A 20,891-nucleotide genomic window follows, 5' to 3' on the forward strand; every position below is an offset into this window, starting at 1 on the left:
CCCCATGGTGGTTGAGGTTAATTATTTGAACCCTTCCATTGTTTTTCTTTCTTTTATAATGAAATTGTGTTAATTCGCTGTAAAAAAAGGACAAATAATGTAAAGAAGCCAATAATTTAAGTCTTACCCCGAGCAGGAAACAGAAGCTAACTAATTAAGGGGCAATTCACCATGAATTCCCCAGTAGGGTGGCCACTTATGCGTTGCTGAAAAAGAGGAAATGCATCTCACACAGAGAAGAGGATGCAGATTAGCATAGCATTTGCATATGCTAATCTATACTTTGAGATTAAAAAATCTGGAAAAAAACATTTTTAATAGAAATACAGTATATTTTACTGTACTAGGTAAGACCATGTTCAGTGACAGTTTTGCCTTCTCAATCTGCTGTCTAGGTCTTAACTTTTCATGGACATCTTCAAAGGCCCTACTCTTGCCTCATGTGCTTCTTTATCTTTAAACCAGACTTCAGTCAATCAATCAATCATTTTAGTTGTATGCCTCTTTTCCAAATTTAAAGCCATGCCAAAGACAGCTTACAACATATGAAAAATTACGTAACTACAAACATAACAAAAGTAGTAATAAACAATAAACAAAACACCATGAAGTACACAACAAAACTGAACATTTTCCACATAAATCATAAGATCCAAAATAAAGATACAAAAAAATGAACAGCAGCAGCAGCAGCCCCCACCTAAACTATATCCCAGCCCAAGATTCTGTTCAACAGCCTCAGTTTTTGTAGCTGAAATCAGTCTAGGCCCCGCCCAGGCCAGGTGGAAAAAGGCGCAGGAATCTGGTCTCCCAGGACTCACAGCGAAGATGGTCTCTGGCCATCTCTGACCTGGACAGGGAAAAATAGAGGATGGTCCTGTGCAAAGCAGAACACATGGGACACCCTCTTGCCCAGCCACATTGGACAGGGATCAATATCAGGGGGAGAAACTGCAAGAATGACAAAGACACAGTTCTGCCATTGAGGTCAACGACAGCCAATGTGAAACCTTCCAAGTGCTGTTAGGCTGCAACAGGAGGGCCAAGTAAAAAGTTAGGTACTCGTGTGTATTGGCTTTCCAAAATTATTTAAGAGTATGGGTATGAGTGCAGACTCCAACATTTCCATACATTAAATTTAATATGTGTTAACAGCTAATCTATGTTCCATCTGCAACTTCAATTAAATAAGAAAATGTAAGAATTCTATTTTTTAAAAAAATAAGGCTCCAATCTTAACTCCCCAATGTTGATGCCCTGCAGGGGTTTGAGGACCTAGGATGGCACATAGTATTCTTGGCCAGCAGGAATCTACAGCTGGTAGTTCTCCCCTTGGCAGTAATCAGTGGAAAGCCCCAAAATGTGTCATTTTGGTGGTGAATCCAAACCCCCACGGATCCCTGAGGAGCCTGGTCCTTGGCACCCTCAGCTGTGCCAGCCTGCAGCTAGCTCAGCAAAAGAAAAAAATATTCCTACCTGTTCTGGCCAGCAGGAGCCAACAGGACTTCAGATATGATGGCCAAGCCACTGCTGCACACCAATTCCCCACATCCCCGTTAAGTTTTTTATGCTATGTTTACTCTGAAATCATTTCCAAAGCAAAACAATGCTTAATACCCAAAAGATAAGCACACTTTGCTCTATACATGAATATTCAAAGCAACCAATAGTTTTCATCCCCATAGCTATTATGCGCCACCGGTGTTTTATAGCTTGTTTCCCACATGGATACATATTTTGCTTCAGCCTATGTGAACAAAAAAGCAAGCAACTGGTGTCAAAGCTCACTGAAAGAGCCTCCTCCAACTTATCTCTGCCTCTAGGATTATATCAAGATGCTTCTATACCAAATTTTATTCACCAAAGTCTACCCCAGAATACCTTTGGCTAGATAAAAGTGCACTGGCTGCCTCAACTCCATGAGTCATAATTGTGCCCAAATCGAACTATGCAGATCCAGAAATGATTATGCAGATTGTGTTACATGTGAGGCTTCCAAATGATCAAGCTGATCAATGATATCGACTCATCACCCAATTATTTACATTTACATACATTTGCATGTGACCCAAACTTCTAAATAGTTGTTTTCTGAGATTCTGAAGGTAGAATACGGTAATGCAGAACTTGCTAAACAAATGCCATTTTTGTGTTTGATGGCATTACCATAATTTTAATATTTCCTTTCCCTGCTATACTAGTATACCCAGTCCAAAACAGCTTCCAAAAGATAATCAAATAATCCCCCTCATTACAATTTCCTCCCACCAAGTTGCTAAATTTAGTCCCTGAAATAACTTTTAGTTGATTAATATTGTGATTAAGCAGATTAAAGCATGTGTATCTGACTGGAAGATTTCACAGACACATGTCCAACTTAATCTGGAAATTTATCTGTGCTGTTGCCTCTCACAATGTATTTTAGATTATATATATGACCTTTGAATCCATTTTTTCTGCTATGAGATCATACAGTGCTACGTTTAAGAAGGGCAAAGTGAATTCATATAAATTTTCCCTCAGAAGATCCAGGAATTCTTAGGCACATAATTGCCACACATATTTAGGGTTGAGAAATGCAAAAGCAGCACTTCTCAGTTAGCATTTATCTTTTGATTGCCATCATTCTGAATAACCAACACTGTCACCAACTGACAGAGAACAAAAAGGCATGATGTCATCTGAGATGACACTATCAAAAACATACCTGTAATTGAAAGCTGGGCGAAATTGTCTTTAAAATAAAAATAAAATCAAGAATATTGTTTCCATGAATGAAAATTCAATATTCCCTGGGGGTTCGGAATTAAATGCAGACTGTAATAATTACTCTAATTACATCTGTTGTGATTCTACCTTTCAGTCTACATGAAACAAACATATAACAATTAGTTACACTTTCATTTAATTAATGAGCTTTAGGAGAGCCAGCTATTATTTCGGTTGCATTCTAATTCTTTTACAATAGGCCAAAGATAAAATTGTTTGTTTTAATTTGACTATAAACGTGTCACCGGCATCACGCAACACCATATTTATTCCCCCACCCACCCGAGACTAAAGTTCTCCTTTTATTCAGAGAACCACAACACAACATACAGCATGAATGACAGGGTTTGCCTTTTCATGTTGCCTTTCTTGCATGACCTTAGACCTGAAAACTCTCAAGCTACGTCCAGTGTTTGGTTTCTTTACTAATACTGTTTGGAGCCAAATCTGCCAAAATTTGGCAAGTACTTCAGGGCTTGTATATCTCCAGAGCTGCCTTATACTAAGGACATACCATTGATTCATCTAAGCTCAGTGTATTCTTTACACTGACAAGAAGTAGAAGCTCCAGACGGAAGTCTTTTCTCAGTCCTGCCTGGAGATGCCAGGAACCTTTTGCACCCAATGTATGGGTTCTATCTCCAAACTCCAGCTGTTCCCCTTTCAGCATGGAAAACAGTACTGTTGCTTTATTGACTGCTGGGATGGTGGTGATGCAAGGTTTTAATGCTCAGGGAAGTGTTTCCCATACATGGTTGCGGAGGCAGACTTTTTAAAATTAGACGTTCACAATTTACTCTTGTATTCTCCTACTATCCCCAGACGTTTATCTACCCACTGTCGCAGAATTCTACTCCTTTTTAAGAAGATGAAACACCATTCCTGGGTGCATCTTCTCTGGGGATAGGTGGAATAATTGTGCTGGATGTCTGGATTACGGTATATGCCCAGCAGATTCTGACTGGAGGAAGGCAAGACTAGAGTAGAGATACAACAGGCAGCCTTTTGAAACTGCTTTGTCTTTTGGGCTCACATAGGGATGGGGCTTTCATTAATTCATGTATTTCTCAGGCCACACCAGTTGAACTCTCATGGCACATAACTGTGCCCCAGCAGGTAGTTTGGAAATTAGGATAAAGGAAAGTGTTTCTGTGGAAGGCCTTCATTAGGAGGAAGGAATTAGAAACGTTTCCGCTATAAAAGTCTGGGTTCAGGGGTGAGGAGAAAAGAGCTCTTTAAGGTTTGAAGGCCTACTCTTAATTATATTCATGATTAGACTGCCGAAAAGCACACTGTGCTTAGTTGTTGTTTTTTAATGCTTTGTAAGTATAGCAATGTTATTTATGTATCTATATCTTGCCTTTCGATCCAAATTATCCTCAAGGCAGTTTACACTGCTCTCTCTAGAAAAAAAATACACACACCCCAAACTCATGCAACCCCAAAGTCCTATTTCCCCTGATCAATAGATGGGGTCAGAGTGTGAATTCTGAGAAGCGTTATTTATTAAGTGTGCTGGAAATTGTACATCTGTGAGAGGTAAACTGCAGTTACCAGAATTATTATTTTTTTTTGGGGGGGGGGGAGTTGTAAGCCATGTGCTTAAAATGTGTTTTTAAATGTTTGGTGTGGAGGTAGACTTGCTTGTGGTTTGAAACATGGAGTGGGGCTGATAGCTCCATTACTCTTTTTAAGTGGTACCACTGACAGTTCGTGCAGGTGTAACACTTGTTAAAACAGTGTAGCAGAAAAACAATTAATCCATTTGCATGAAAAGTATAGCAGAGAACTACTCCCTCCCTCCCCCACTCCCCATCTTTTTGGAGAATAAAAAAAGATTCAAAAGGCTGTTGGACAACTAACCCATAACTCAGAGTAGTAAAAGTAGCTGGATTTAAAAAAAAACACAACCCCATTAATCCCAGTGTTATCATTAATAGGATTAAGCTATGTTCACATTTTAATCCTAAAAACACATGCAGCCCAATCCTATGCTGAGTAGATGCAGCTAATCTTGTTGATTTTAATGGGTTTAGGCATGCCTAACTCTGCATAGGAGCAGATGGTTACTTGTGAGCAACATCCCTGGAATTCATGGTGTTCTCATTGTCACAAACATGTATGTATAAATTCAACGATTTCAGTTCAGCTGGGCCTGACAGAAATTCCCATCCCATGCAATAGCTCAGAAATACTAGAAAACTGCATGTTCCTGTATCTAATAACACCAGTATTTAATTTGCAGCATTTGATTGCTTTTTAAAAGGAAAAGCTTGTATATTTATATACAATATTCACAAATACAGTATTCTATGTATATATTCCTCTGAATGTTTGCTTTCACTAAAGGGATCAAAGTTATATATGTATTAATTCTTAATACAAGACTGGGGATGAGGAAGGTTGCTTCTTAAAGGGCCTGCAAAGGAATATTTCTGATTTGGTGTGATAATTCTTGTGGGATTCTGGCATATCATGTTGTGTGTTTAACTATAAGACAGCCTTATTTTAAATAATGATGCACTCACACTTGAACCTTCAGAAGCTCAGCAAAATTTTACAGGCAGGCACTAGGTATTGCTGTTGGGAAACCTCCTATCTTAACAGCCTAGAAAACCTCAGGCCATTGTCAAAACCTGGTAGCAAGATTACCAGGCATAAAATGCTGTAGAATAAATAATGTCCTATAATTTTGTTAAGGAAAAAAATATCTCAAAAGCATACATTTTAAGGGTCAAACATGATTGTCTCTATCATGCTGTAGAGAGAATGGAAATGAACAACTAAGAGAGCTAGGAAGCAATGAGAGGCTGCTGTTATGATTAAACTCATCGCATAAAATATGTCAAAAGGACAAAACAGAACATAGGTCATTAAAAGTGTTAAGCTTTGATGCTCACAGAGATCTAAAAATATACCAAATTGATCCATTTTTTGTTTTTACAGTGCAATTCTACGAATGTCTACTAAGAAATAAGTAACATTGGGTGGTTTTCAACAAAGTTTTACTCAAAATGAATAAACCCTAATTTAGGCATATTCGCTTATTTTAATAAGTCTACTCTGATTAAAACTTAGTTGACTATCACCCATTGAGCTCCATGGGACTTACTTCTAGGTAAACTGGTATAGGATTGCAGCCCAAGTTTCCTGTAATTTTGCTAGATTACAGGAAACTCAGGCTGCAAAGGAATGGGGGAGCGAAGAAATGATCTACTAATTTGCTAATCTGGATTTCAGCCAATTTAGTCCTATTGATGCAATGATCAATGGACATATAAAAAAATCACTGGAACTGTTCAGATGCCTTCATTCCTAGTGGACACATCGTACTCCAGTGTGAACCTTTATCTGAAATAGTCGTTATTGCATTTGGTCATAAAATTATAACTCTACCCACACCACCTGTACAGTTTCTGAAATCTGGAAATAAATAGTGAATTTTTTTATCCACAGCATAATGGCATTGGTCCAGGGCCTCACAGTAAACAGAGATTTTTGTCCAGCTAAAATTAGTCATGATTAAGTTCTATTAAAAGCAACGTGCCATTGGTTTCAATGCAGTTTAGTCAGACGGTCTTCAGCTACATTTGGACCATTGCTGTGATGAGAGCTTTTAAAGTCCTGAGAACAAAAGAAGTATATATCTGTACATGGAGACATTCTACACACCCTGTGAAACTAGTGATGAAACTGAAATGATACACTGATAACCTCAGAAGGCAGCAGTATTGCACTTAGGGTATTCATGCATGAGCCCCACTGAAGTCAAAGAACAAAATGTATTATAGTTACTGTTAAAATTTGTGTACTTCTCAAGCTTTGCATGGGTGCCACTGGTACCTAAGATGATTAGAATTCGGAATCCTTACAAAAACGGATTGCGGTAATATATTCCCTGCTTGAAATTTCAAAAATTTGCAAAATAAGAGGCGTTATAATGGACCAAATGAGAGTGGTATTTTTTAAAAAATGACTATATAAAACAGCACAGGGATGGTGAATTGTTTACCCCAGCAAACTTTGAATTAAATATGCATTGCACAAAAAGGCTCACGTGCAGATACTATAAAAGCATGGACATTTTAACATGGATTTATTTGGCTAGTCTTGAAGAACTGCTACATGATCAAGGTATGTAATTCCCCAACTTCTCCTATCCTGCATTGGATCGTACAATTAAAAACACATACCACTTTTCTGTAATTTGCATAAATTCAGGGGTGTCCCCAATACCTTTTATTTGTCAGTTCCAAGCAAACAAAATGTCTTATTGGAACTCCTTGGTGTTTTATTTATTGATTTATTTATTTAAAAAAGAGCTTCTATGTACATAATGAAAGTTGCAGATTATCTGCCAGAAGGGAGAAAGCTGCTGAGAGAGAGAGAGAGAGAGACAGACAACAATCTTCAAATGTGCACAGAGCCACAACAGTTAAATCTCAAAGCCATAGAGAAATTGCTCAGAGGCTGCGAGCAAAAGTGTGGTTCCAGAGTATAATCCTACAATACACTATGTTCTTTGCAAAAGGTTGTGAGGCCTTGGCCTAATAAGCATAATCTCATTACACTGCAAATAAAAGTTTCCTATTTATCTCCAGATTTCAAATGAATCTAATAAGGCTTATGATACAGTCACCCAATACCCTAATCATATTTCTGCCTATCTAAAAGCAATCAGTAATTGTGTTATAGCAGAACGTGCTGACAATACCTCTGACACAGAAAGGAGAATGAGAGCCCAGCTGTACTAATTAAATTAAATGCTAGGCTGATGGAATACATTTGCTGAAGCTTGGAGAGTATGGGTGCAGAATTAATAAGCATTACAGCTTAGAGCAGGAGATGATATCATAATGGATGCAAGGTTTTGATGTGGAGAGCCTCATTCAGATTCAATGTACCATAATGTACGGATGTGACAGCTGCTTAGAGAGGTGCAGAACCTTGAACAAAGTGCACAGGAACTTTCATTTTTTATTTTGTCGCTTTATTTCTCAGTTAGGAACAGTATTTTTTTACATTATACCAGTGGCTTTGGAAACTACCAAATCAGGACAGCAAGAGCCACAGCAATTTGTAATGTGTTGCAACCTTATTTGTTAGCAAGGATTGCTCTCCCACACCCTTGACTTACATTTTAAACTTATTGGGTGGGATGGGGGTAGGGGGGTGGGTGGGAAGAGCCATGTTGGAAATCTAAAGGTTGAGAAATACTATCGCTTGCTGGTTCTCTTTCTCTTTGTTAATGATGACGGCGACTATTATTGCCAATTTGGGTTATTAGGATTATGATGCAGATTTTACCTTCCCCAGCTGCATGCGGAATGTCACATCACTTTAAGGTTGCAATCGTGCACACTTACCTGTAAGTAAGGCCTATTAAACAGAGTGGGACTTACTTCTGAACAAACATGCAGAGCTGCAAGGCAGGTGAATTTGTCGTCCCCCCAAAAAACAGCCCAATCCTATGCATACTTATTTTGAAACAGGTCCCAGTAAACAGGGGCAGATTTCGGTTAATAAGGCTTTCCTGAACAAGGACGAAATTTGGCACCCCTCTCCCTAATTATTTCTTATCTTTGCAATAATTCATTTTGGTACAGCTGCTATTTTATGGATATTCTCAGTTGGTACCTGTATAAATATAGGTGGGCTTTTTTTTAAAAAAAATTCTTTTGGCTAGGTGCCCTGTGGGGGAAATCACCCACACCGCCCTTAATCCAGTGCTGCAGTAAATTCAGTGGAACTTACACCCCAAAGTGAGTGTGCTAACAGCTTAGTTTAATGCAGGGCTTTTTTCCAGAAGTAAATCCCGCCAAATTAAATTGAACTTACTCCCAGGTTAGTCTGCAGTCTGAACCCATCCCCTTTGGCTCCACTACAATGGTGTTGCTTGCCTGTTTCTTTATAGCAACTCTCCAACGTTTATCCTAAATAGGGGCAGTCTATTATAAACATCATGAAGCTTCTCCTATGTTCGATCTTGCTGCACACATATACGACACATACACATATACACTGGCCACCTTGAGCCAATTACGACCTCTCAGCCTAACCTACCTCAAATAATTGCTGTAAAGAAAAAAAAATGTGTGAGGGAAGGGATCATGTATACCTTCAACAGATAAATGGAATGAAATGAAATTTTAGCTGTAAGATGCCTTGAGTCACTGTCTGGGAAAAAGACGGGATATCATCATCATCAGCAGCAGCAGCAGCAGCAGCAGCATGGAAACTGTGAGAATGACCAGGAACATACCAGAGAGTAGATCCTATTGAACTCAGTGGGACTTAGTTCTGAGTAAAAATGCTTAGGATTGCAGCGTAACACTGCATAGTCTTTAGCTAGTTACCTGCGTGGAGTCAGTGCCATTGAATACAGTGGGACTTACTTCTCAGCAGACAGTTTAAGGCTCCATTTACAATAAAGGAATAAACACTCAGTGCGTTTTCTAAAAAAAAGATGGCTGGCTGATGAAGCACTGCAATTCAAGAATTTAAACTGGATTGGCGACATTTTCCTTCAAAATTATTGGAAGGACACCTGAAATCTGCTGCCTAAGGCAGCCACCTTACTGCTCCTTGTGGTAGGGCTGGGTTTTCTTGTTAACCCTTATGATGGTTCAGTGTCACTGTAGAATTACAGTCTTATGTAGTTTCACTTTATCAAATATCAGAACTTCCAGGCTTAGATCCAGTCTGTATGTAGAATGAAGAAAAGAGGAAAGGAAGTCAGGACACCACTTCGGTTTGGAGAGTTTGTATATTATGAAAGATACATGATTTTAGCTATGGATATTTTGAAAAAAATTAAAAGTGACCAATAGCCGCTATCAGCCTATGCGTATTCTAATAATGTGATGTTAGCTGCCCTGGAATTAATTATTGTTAATTTTGCAAGAGTGGGGTGGGACATGTAAGTAAATAAATAGTCATAATTATGTAATTATAACTCAGTTTTGCACTTTTAGAATAATCATGTGGCTAAATGCAGCCCCAGATGACTGACTCTGCTGCTCAATGTCCCTATGTTATGTAATGAAGAGAAGACTAGCAGAGGGAATGTGTGTGTGTGTGTGTGTGTGTGTGTGTGTGTAAGCTCATTTTCCTATATTATTTTAGTCATAGTATTTCAAAGAAAGCTAGAAATATCTTCGCCAGCCTCTTCCAGTGCCTGGGAGATTGCATTAAATGCTTCATATCTCCTGTGTGTTTCCTTGCTCAGCGAGCAACCTCACACTCAAACTTCAAACCAAAATTAAAGGGCCATCAACAAGCCTCTCATCTGACCAGCTCAGCTCATGCCAATGCAGCGCAATTTCTTGTTCATAAATTAGCAGTACTATCTCGTGAGCCGCAGCATCAAAGCGGCTGTGCCAACTGAGCCAGGAAGGCCAGCCAGGATTCATTATCATAAGAATTTTGACAGGATATTAAATTTACTAATCCTGAACTTTCCAGACTGACCCTTAACTCCCACACAGACAATGCATACGATGCCTGGCTTCATACAAAGCACGTTCTCTTTCTCTTTGCCCTCTGTGCAGGTTTTCTGTGTTTCCACCCCCCTCTATTAAACACACACAACCATTAATTCTGCTCCTCCCTCTGAGCCTCAGCATAGGAAGAATGCTGCAACTGCGCTTCTTCATAACACAGATTGCACACTGCATCTGAATCTTGATAGGAAGTGCATTTTTTTTTGTTTAACCTCCCCCCCTTTAATTCATAGCTGCTTGGTTGTATTTTAAGGGAGTCAGATTACTCCTTTAGACCAATCCCATACATCTCATCCTTTCATTCATAAAATACAGCGAGGGAGCGGGAGGGAGGGGGTGCCTTCCAATATGTGTGTATATATCTTTCATAAAGGTTGCAGCGGCCTGGGACTTTCCTGACCCCCACCTCAATCTCCCTTTCCCTTCTCTCCCCTGTCAGCTATGCTGGGAAGTAGCCTTGTTACAGTCTGTGGAGCTTGTGACATTCTATGGAGCAAAGAACAGCAGCCTTGTGAGATGAGAATGAGGGTGGGTCTTCACTCTTTGCCTACTGGCCATTTTAACATGCTTAAAATTGCCCTCCTTGCAGTGGTATCCTGGCATGTGTTTGCACAGGCATTGGGGGGCGGGCGGTAATTTGAAGTTCATAAGTATTTTGTTGGAAAGCATTACATTTCCCTTTCCTCCTGCTATTCCTTTACTCAGAATTGCTCCCTCCTATGACAGCTGTTCCTTCCCTACCTCTTTTTTTAAACATAGACATTGGCGTTTCTTTATACCAGGGGTCAGCAACCTTTTTCAGCGGGGGCCGGTCCACCGTCCCTCAAACCATGTGGTGGGCCGGACTATATTTTGTGAGGGGAAATGAACAAATTCCTATGCCCCACAAATAACCCAGAGATGCATTTTCAATAAAAGGACACATTCTAGTCATGTAAAAACAAGCTGATTCCTGGACCGGTTTGAGAAGGCAACTGGGCCGGATTCGGCCCCCGGGCCTTAGTTTGCCTACCCCTGCTTTATACTCATTTGAATGTAGTGAGTAGTTAGGGCCTTTAATATCTGTGGGATCTGTGACTGTGAGAACAGCATCCAAAAATTCTAGACTAAGAGTATACATATCTTCTAAACTTGCAAATCAGTCAATTAGAATACCATGTGAACTCTCCCCTAAATGTTCTACGTCATGACCTGATGAAGATAGACTTTAAACAATTTTATTGGTGCTCATTCATATAGCGTAACAAAGATCAATATATTACAACACATGGGGTCGCAGCAAAGGAATCTCTCTCTCCCATGGCTTAATTTAAAGTAGGGCTTAGCTTTGGGACTTGACCTCAATGCAAAAGGCACAGCATCGCGGCATGCGGGGTCATAAAATATAGGAAAACAGTGCCTCTGAACATGTACAGAGTGTCTTCCAGAGGATATGGCATCCAGGCAGGTTTGATCCAGGACCATTTCAGAAAACAAGCCAGGGCTATCTGGTCTGCTCCAGAGCCCATTAAAAATCAGTTCAGTTAGTCTTCAAATATGAGTCTATTCTTAAGCCCTGAACCGAGTCAGTCCAAACTTGGAGCTTTAAAAATTCTTTCTAAGGAATAAAGGTTGGGGAAAGGGACAGGTAACTAGATGGTAGCTTATTTGGAAAGGGACAACTGCTGCCCCCCTGCAATACGAAAGGGCATTTCTTCCCCCCTTCCCCATTACATTTGTAGACAGGTCTGCCTTCACAGAAGTAAGATGAAGCATAAGCCACCTTTATCTATTTCCCCAATCAACTCCAGACCCCCTCACTGCCCAAACCCTGAAACCTCCCAGTTTGTGCACTGTGCCACTTTAAATAATTCAGCATTGAAAAACAACTGAGCTCCACCACCTAGTCAGGGGGAAAAACAACAACAACCCGCCACCACCAGAAGTCTCCTGAAAACCCAGTGCCAATTAAGTTGCTGAAAACAACGGATTCCCTCTGATACTATAGAGATAAAGCTGACCATTAAATCACGATTTAACATCCCCAGGCAGCAGTGGCTGCTGACAACCTCTAAAGCTTGTAATCTCATTTAACCCCTCTCCTGTCACGAGCAGGCCCAGCCCCTCTGGAATAATACAGCCCAAATGAGACTCGACATGGCAACAAGAGACATAAAACCCTCTTTAGCTTAAAAGTCATGCCACAGTGGGTAACCCTGACCTTCAGCTTTCCCCTCACAGAGCCCCTCGGCCCCATTCTTTTCTCCCCGGGGACCTAAGAGACATTTTATGGATAGGGAGAGGGAGAAGGGAGAGTGCTTAAAAAAAAAAAGCAGAGCATTATTTACTTTATTAATTATTACTACCCACTAATAATAATAATAATAATAACAAGAACTACAAAGCAGTTGCATTTCCCTTGGGGCAAATTCCAGATGTTTGTAGACAATACAGGAGAGGGAGAGGGAAAGAGAAATCACCTGAACTGCTCCCCCCCCCTTCCCTCAAAAAAAGGTCTCCCTTCCTTTAGTAATAAAAGATGAGCCCTGATGGCTTTCTTCAAACTGCTTTGGCTCAATATTCCCCTTTGCCTGCCGTGCTCTCTTGACTCAGAAGCCAGAGGGGGCATCTCTGCTGGACCGGCGCGTCCCCCCCCCCCCACCTCACCCTCCGCTCGCCCCTCCTTGCATTTCCAATGAAGCTCGTCTCATTCGTCGCCTGCCATCTTCAAAGCTTCCTTAGGACACTGTCATTATATTTTATTTTATATAGCTATATCTCCACCTTCATCTCCCCCCCCCCCCCGGAGTTCAGTCGCCTGAAGAAACCTGGCGGCTTCTGTGATTCCCTCCAGAGCCCAACAATTCCTCCTCCTCCTCCAGCCTTTTCACCCTCTTCGGCTTGCTTAAAGTGGGGTTTGTGGGGCGGCGGGGGGGGGGGGGGCGAGGGCACCGAGGCCAGAGAGGCTCACGCTTGGAAATTTAATGGCAGTGACGCAGCGGGTGGAAAGGAGTTTGGAGGGAGTCCCCCCCCCCAGTGCCCAGTTATTCCGTGATAAACAACACCCCCCTCTCCTCTTCCCCTTCTCTTCCGGCGCGACGACTTTGGAGGGGGGGTGTTCAACTTGCAGGCGTGACCGCGCACCAATGGCTGATTACTAATCTGGTACATTTCTCTGGTTGTATATATTCACACACACACAGCCAATAAGTTCCTTTGCAAACTTATTGGCACACACACACACACACACACACACACGCCATTTCACACATCCCAGAGAGAAGGCGATCGGGTTTTCCTTGCCAACCGCACCCCCCCCCCGCCCAAACCCCACAATCTGTTCTGTTTGAATCCCAGCCTAATGGCCAAATGCTAGGGGAAATTCCGACGCTCTGCCACCTCGGACTTCAGCAGCTCCGAGAATCAAACCCTTTAAAATGAAAGAGAAAAGGCAAAGAAATTGGGAGGAAAAGGAGCGGCCGCCCCCCCTCGCCCCCCCCAATATCCTCTCTCGCCTGCCTCTTTGCTTACAGTCAACGAATAAAAGTTACCCCGGCAAACAGAAGTGTCCACAGCGGATGGAGGAGCAGAGGAAAAATGGAAGGAGCTGGTTCGGGGTGTGGGGTAGAAACTCTGGGTCCGGCTGAAACTTTTGCGGCACTTTTTTTAAAGTAGCCTGTCTGTACCTAAAGAAGCAGCTCATCCGTTTCAGCTTGCAGTGGATGATGGTGCGTCTTGCATCCCATGTTCCTTGCCAGAAGAAGGAACCCCCCCCCTCCAATACACACACGAGAATTTCTAGCAGGCTGAACACTTGGGAAGGGGAGATGGGGAAGTAGGGAGGGTGGGGGGGGGGAAGAAAAGAGATCAAAAGCAAAACTCAAGCTCATTACCTGCACACATAGCTTTTCAAGACTCCAGATGCCAGACCTCTTGGTTCTGAAGATCAACTCAACATTTTTGAAGTACTCCTTTTAATTTTGCACCCTCCCCCCAAAAAAAGAAAAAAGGGGGGAAAAGAGAAAGAAGCTTTAATGTTAGTTGATCAAAAAATTTCCCCCCTGAGCTTAAAAAACCCGGCATAAATGTTTAGTGCAACTTCCCCAGTGCCTAGTGTATCAAGCCCAGCCTGCCCAAACCTCTTTAGCTATGGAGTGGTTTATTTAATTTGTCAGTATAATAGAAGCAGCTGAATGAGAGACAGAGAATGCAGTGTGGTATAAAAGAAACAAAGGCTAAAAGTACCACTATTTTGATTCCCTTTTAAAAATTACTTCCAAAGTGTGGTATCTATTGTGAAGAATAATGCTGAACAAAGCACAGTGTCTTGGCAATATTCACAGAGCTCATTCACACAGCCGGTTCTGTCTGTACATTCAGAGGTAGAATACACTTATAAATGATGCATTGGAAGGACTATGGTTTTCATTGTGTTCCCAGTGTAAACAAAAAGACAGACAGAAGCTGAATGGCATATGGGCAACGAGGCTGCACTATATTCAGCCATTCCAAAAGTATTGTGAAGGTAAAATATAATGCTTCTCCCACCCCTCAACTTCAAAATAAGGGGAAATCGGCCTCTTAAAAAAAGCAACAACAACAACAAAAAATGTTCGCTCTGCAAAGGCTCCAAATTTTGTACATTGAGGTGTTTCATAAAACATAGCCACGCACGTACAAAGGAACAATGTGCAGATCTTTGGGGAAGGTGGTTGAAAGAGGGGAAAGAATTCCATTGCTAAAAGTTTGACGTCTGAGCAGGGTAGGGTCCCGAGAGAGAGAAATGATTGCCATCATAATGTAGTGATTGGATCTCACAGTAATGAGGATGTGGGAACTGGCAGACTGTTGCAGGCCTCTTGTTTTATTCTACACTCGGTCTCCATCTCTTGTACAACGAAGGAAGAAACAGCCAATTCTATTGGTATCACACACACACACACACACACACACACACACACACACAGGATAACTATCCTTGCATCAGCAGTACAGGCACTGATCAGAGTTCCTAGTGTGGACTGTACTGGGAACAAACACTATCTTTGTTTATTATAGCCAGACTGAGAAAACATTTTTACACTCTTTCATGTCACTGATGGGGTAAAATTACCCCCATTTAATCCTTGGAATAAAACAGTCCCAAGTTGCAAATCATTTCTAACCCTTCATATTGGAAGCAAAATAAATTATATAGACCCAAGCAAATGCATAAAGGGCATAATTATTCACCATAAATGCAGATTTTTGGTTATTCTTAGGGTACAATAATGTGATATATATATTTCTTGCTTAATATGCCCATTGTTTTAAGCATTCTTTTTCTTTCATTAATAATTCTCTGGCAATTTACTTCACTGTATCCCTTATTCAAGGGTTTAGAATCTTGCCACCACTGTGCCTGTTTTACAGGACTAAGACGCAGGTTTGTGGATTAATCAGGTGATCCTCAAAATGAAACACCTATGAAAATTTGTTAAGAACAGTCTACCTGACTGTGAAATTAAAGTACGGGGGAGGTGGGGAAACCTGTGGCTTTTTATATGTTGCTGGACTTCAGCTCCATCAGTCCCAGTAGCACAGGGAACAGTTGGGAGTTGTGGTGGGAGATGTAATCTGTCAACATCTGGAGAGCCAAACTTTCCCCATCCCTGTATTAGAAGAAAACAACGAAACCTGCAATCCTATACCCATTTCAATGGGAGTAAGATCTATTGAACTCAATAGGGCTCACTTTGTTCTGAGTAGACACGAATGTGCTACAAATGTCTTAACATGGCGTAATGTCTTAACATGGCGTAATGTTAATCATGTGACAAGCCATTCATGTGGATTAGTTTGCCTTGCAGATGAACAATTTTCACCACAAGAATACAAGTACAAGCTACTCTGCCCCAAAATCTTGCAATAGAAAGCCAGCTTCACGAAGGCATGCCTACCATGAAACAATGTTAGGCAGCTGTTTCAGTCAGCAGACGGACAGATTTGGGAGGTCGATAAAGGGAAGGAGAAAAATCTGAACTGGGTCGCAAATCAAAGAGAGGTTCTTCACACAAGACCCAATGAAATGGATGGGATTTTCACCCAGCTTCCATTGATTTCGATAGGGATTACACGAGACACCTTCCTGATAGAATGTGCCTCCATACTCGTGTTTGTAGAAGTGCGTGAGGCTTAGTAATGGGACTTTGAAGGATAAAGCAAATGAAATGAAGAGCGACAACAGGTCTAGATGTTACCTTAATTAACTGAGATTCAAGGCAGTGATTGGAATTACTGAAGCTTGCAAGTAAATGTAGAGATGTTAAACCATCTGACTGGAGGGCCAACTACCTGGATTTGGGAAAGGATTTATATTCATTTAAAAAAGAGTCCATGTTTGTATGCAAAGAACAGTATAGTCTACAATCTGCACATGGGGGGAAAATGGATTGCCTATGGAACAGACACTGTCTTGGGGCATAAGCGTTCCATGATTAGTTGGGTTCCATGATCAGAAATGGCTTGCAAGACTTGTCTCCAGAGGTATCTACTCATTCCTGTGCTCTTGTTGGTCTGCTGGATGCTCTTCAACCTATATGCAATGCTGCAGAGTAGGATGTATTCGCAGGGCCATTTCCATAAAGGAGGTTTGGGGGACTTCTGCTCCGCCCCATGGCAGTTGTGCTGTGGGATCTCTACCTTGTCTCCTGTGCTCTTTTACATCTATATGAAGCTGATGGGAGAGGTCGTTAAAGGATCTGGAGTAATGTGCCATTGACACCCAATTCTGTTCCTCATATTGATTGCGATCAGATAAAGCAGTGCAGGTGCTGGAAGCACTGATGGGCTGGATGAGGGCCAATAGGTTGAAGCTGAAGCCTGACAAGATGGAGGAGACACAGGGAGCTTTTATGTCTGGAATTCTGAGAAACAGCCTGTTCTAGATGGGGTTACACTTCTTTTGAAGGATCAGGAATGTAGCTTGGGGATGCTACACGATCACTGAAGGCCCAGGTGACATCAGTGACACAGAGTGTCTTTTTCCAACTCTAGGTAGTTCATCAACTTTGGGCATTTCTGGATCAGGATAATCCAGCCATAGTTATCCATGCTTTGGTAATCTCTGTAAAAGATTACTGTTCGTGATAATACTACTTTAAGTTGGTCTGGAAATTGCAGCAAATGCAAAATGCTACCCCTAGAGGCAGTGAGGAGTCATACCATACTGATTTTGAAGATGTTGCACTGGCTACTTATATGTTTAGTGGTCCAATTTAATGTGTTGACCTTAGTGTTTAAGCCCTAAATTACTTGGATCCAGGATACTTGAAGGAATGCCTCTTGCAAGATCACCCTGTCTGTGTATTCAGATCTGCAGGAAAAGCAGTGACCCAAAATAGAGCCTGTTCTGTGATAGAAATCCAGCTGTGGAACTCACTCTCTTGTAAGTGGGTGGGTTTTAGTACCTAAATGTATATAGCTCCCTAATTTAAGAGACTTGCAGTGCAATTCTATGCATGTCTACTTAGAAGTAAGCTCAACCGACCTACTCCCAGGTAAGAGTGTATAGGATCACAACCTTGTGCCTATATAAACCACAAACATAAGACATCAGTTCACACATCTAGCAAAGTGGGATCCACAATGGATATTTGTTATTCTTTAAGGTGCACTGTGGGTTAAACCAGAGCCTAGGACTTGCTGATCAGAAGGCCGGCGTTTCAAATCCCCACGATGGGGTGAGCTCCCGTTGCTTGGTCCCTGCTTCTGCTAACCTAGCAGTTCGAAAGCACATCAAAGTGCAAGTAGATAAATAGGTACCACTCCGGCAGGAAGGTAAACGGCATTTTCGTGTGCTGCTCTGGTTTGCCAGAAGTGGCTTAGTCATGCTGGCCCCATGACCCGGACGCTGTACGCTGGCTCCCTTGGCCAATAAAGCGAGATGAGCGCCGCAACCCCAGAGTTGGCTAAGATTGGATCTAATGGTCAGGGATCCCTTTACCTTTACCTTTAAGGTGCCACAAGACTGATATATATATATGCTAAAACAGACCATCAAGGCAACCTCTCTGGAATTTCCCAGCCTTAAATCCATTACCTGAAAATATTTGCATGGATTTCAGTAGAGCTTTGTTCCAAATCAGTGTGCTTAGGATCACTCCATAAAACTGTTTGAGGAACTTAGGTTTAGGACAACATATCTGTTTCCTCTTCAGGGTTACAACAAGTGCATCCATCTGCACAGATAATCTGGCATTTTGAATAACTTCACACTTAAGCCCTGTCAATTTGATCTCCCAAGGTTAATTGATTATTACCATAGTACTGCCAGAAAAGATCAGAGTGCTTACATCTTTTCATTAATCCTTTGCCATTCAGGGAGAGGATGTAAAAGAAGCCTATAGTGCTTTGGGTTTTACTGTTTCCAAGTCTACCGCCCATACTCTAGACTTGTATTTATTATAGCTGATGAATCTTCTCATCAGTGACACAGTTTGTCATGCATACAAACCAACAACACACAGTATCATGTTTCCGGTAAAAAGGCTAAAAAGCAAAGAAAGGTCAGTGCATCAAGGTTATTAAGGAGGAAAGGCAAAAACTAAAACTGTCTCAATCTGGGAAGGATGGGGGAGGGGAGTCCAATAACAAGCTCGAATCCCAGTTCTTTCTTAAAGCTGACATTCAGCATTTTTGCCTTGGTAAAAGCCCGTCAGCATTCAACAATGCCTCTCAGGGGTGTTCTAGTAGAGATGAGCTTTATCAGCAATTGCATATTTGTTATTGACATCATTCTTTTCAGTGGCCTAGATGGGCACAATGGGGGATTAACCCGCATGCAAGGCAGTGTGACAACTCAGTTGAAAAACAAAACCTGGTCAAATGTCAGTTCTAAAAAACTGCTGTTGTAGAGAAACTCTCTATTTTTTTTTTTTTAAGCATTGCTGTGTTTGCTGGAAACCTACATTTATTTTAAACGATTGCCAGTGGCGTTTTTCAGTTTGGAAACAAACAAACAAACAAACAAACAAACAAACAAACAATCCTCATACAGAAAAGCTGGAAATGAGAAAAAGATAACGGGGTTCTATTTTACCTTGCATTTGGTCTTCCTATTATGATGGAAGTTTCCATTATTATTCTTATTATTTAAAAAAAGGTCAAGCGAGTTTGTTGCTTTTATAGCCTGCTCGGACCAGTGCTTTCACATGACAACCGCCCACCCCCACAATGCGCCGTGAGGTACCGTAAATTAGGCTGTGTGAGATACTGACTTGCTCAAGACTACCTAGTGAGTGCAATTGCATGCTGTAAGAAATTGGGTCCGAATATGGCAGCACTGGGTCTGGTTCCTCAAGGACCTGCCTCAATGTCTAGTACAATTTACTCCATGTCTTGACATGATTACGCTGTGGGTTTCTCCACCCATATGGTGTGGAATGAAGAAATGTGCAGTGGAATGATCTCCCACCCGCCATTTCATAGCTTACTGGAGATTTGTACCTATGTTTCTCACATTTACCCAGCATGCTAGCAACTGCACTGGCACTGCCTCAGACCCCACTTACAGTATACATTTAAAGCAACATAATACCACTTTAAATAGTCATGGCTTCCCACAAGAATCCTGGGAACAGTAGCTGGTTAAGGGTGCTGGGAATTGTTAGGAGATCCCATCCTCCTTCACAGAGCTACAGTTTCTAGAGTGGGTTAACAATCAATCTCTCTTCCCAGGGAACTCTGCAAATGGTAGTGCTGGGAGGTGGTGTGTGTGTCTCCTAATAGCTCTTGGTCCCCTTAACAAACTACAGTTCCCAGAATTTGTTGGGCAGGGGGAAGCCCATAAAATGGTATGGTACTGCTTTAAATGTACAGTCATACCTCATGTTACGTCTGCTTCATGTTATGTTCTTTCAGGTTACGTCCCGTGGTGACCCGGAAGTACCGGAAAGGGTTACCTCTGGGCTTCGCCGCTCACACAAAATGTATATATTCTATCTAATTAGTCTAAGATTTTGGACATATTGCTTTGTGGGCAAACGTCTTGGGGCCACGTGACATTGGTGGAGGTGGCCTGAGAAAAAATGGTTGGAGTAACATGTGAGACTAACTTTTGCTTGGTAGGCTGTATTTCAACCATGCAGAAGTCTGCAGTTCCTACACATGTTCTCCTCTCTGTCTTTAATCCAGGGGAGTAAGAGGCACAATTGAAAGACACATTCCAGCCAGGCAAAATCACTGAAGGAGGGTGTGGAGCAGGGCTGGTGAGAAGGCTAGCCTGGAGATGAGAAGGTATGGCCAGATATAGGTATTTAGAGGGCCACATTCAGCCTCTGGGCCTGAGGTTCCTAATCCCTGATTTAAAACATAGCTTTAGCTCTCATTATCATATTAAAAAACCCCCACATATGCCATCATTCCACTGAGTGATTTATCTGCATGATTAGTATCCTGATTTAGTGATTTAAACTATGTGGTAGGCTAGTCCTTGTGTGTCTAAAACTGAGCATCTAAAACTGATACTCAGCAGCAACAACAGAGACATGGACGTAGCGACCAGTCCCTGCAACAACCCAGATACCAATTCTATGACCGTCTGTACTCTGGGAACATAATTATTAGCTAATAACGTCAGCCAAAGCATCTTTCAACACTATG

At 41.6% G+C, this 20,891-nt stretch overlaps 2 long non-coding RNA genes across 3 annotated transcripts in view; one reads left to right on the top strand and one right to left on the bottom strand.

Moving 5' to 3' along the window:
• LOC308475872 overlaps positions 1 to 20,891 on the top strand; it is a 336,243-nt gene that overhangs the window by 207,470 nt on the left and 107,882 nt on the right. Inside the window, exon 6 of one of the 2 annotated variants that reach the window (XR_013985458.1) lies at positions 20,424 to 20,525. The exons of the other annotated variant lie outside the window; for it this stretch is intronic. This is a non-coding gene — a long non-coding RNA (uncharacterized lncRNA). The remainder of the gene's footprint in view (positions 1 to 20,423; positions 20,526 to 20,891) is intronic. 2 annotated transcript variants of the gene reach the window in all.
• Positions 1 to 20,891, bottom strand: part of LOC308475929 — a 359,243-nt gene that overhangs the window by 74,243 nt on the left and 264,109 nt on the right. The window lies entirely within an intron of this gene.

This window comes from Podarcis pityusensis, assembly GCF_964106645.2.
Source record: "Podarcis pityusensis genome assembly, chromosome: 4".
Lineage (NCBI taxonomy): Eukaryota > Metazoa > Chordata > Lepidosauria > Squamata > Lacertidae > Podarcis > Podarcis pityusensis.